This window comes from Cystoisospora suis (assembly GCF_002600585.1).
Source record: "Cystoisospora suis strain Wien I chromosome Unknown contig_1503, whole genome shotgun sequence".
Classification (NCBI taxonomy): domain Eukaryota; phylum Apicomplexa; class Conoidasida; order Eucoccidiorida; family Sarcocystidae; genus Cystoisospora; species Cystoisospora suis.
Window position 1 is genome coordinate 28,805 of NW_027154303.1, and position 245 is coordinate 29,049.

A 245-nucleotide genomic window follows, 5' to 3' on the forward strand; every position below is an offset into this window, starting at 1 on the left:
CTTTCTCTTTCTTTGTGTTGAGGGAAACCCGAGGATGGAGGATTTTTCGTTCGAGCGTGCTTCTTAGCTATCATCGTAGCCCTCGTCTCCCTGCTGCGCCGATGACTCTCCCCCTTACCCTAGGAAAGAGACGTCGTCCTATGCACCTCCCTCCCTACACTCTCAGGAGGGAGATGCCTGGAGAGCTCGTATGTATATGACTATCAGTCGGTTGCTTCATTCAGAAGATCGCATGCAAGAGAAAG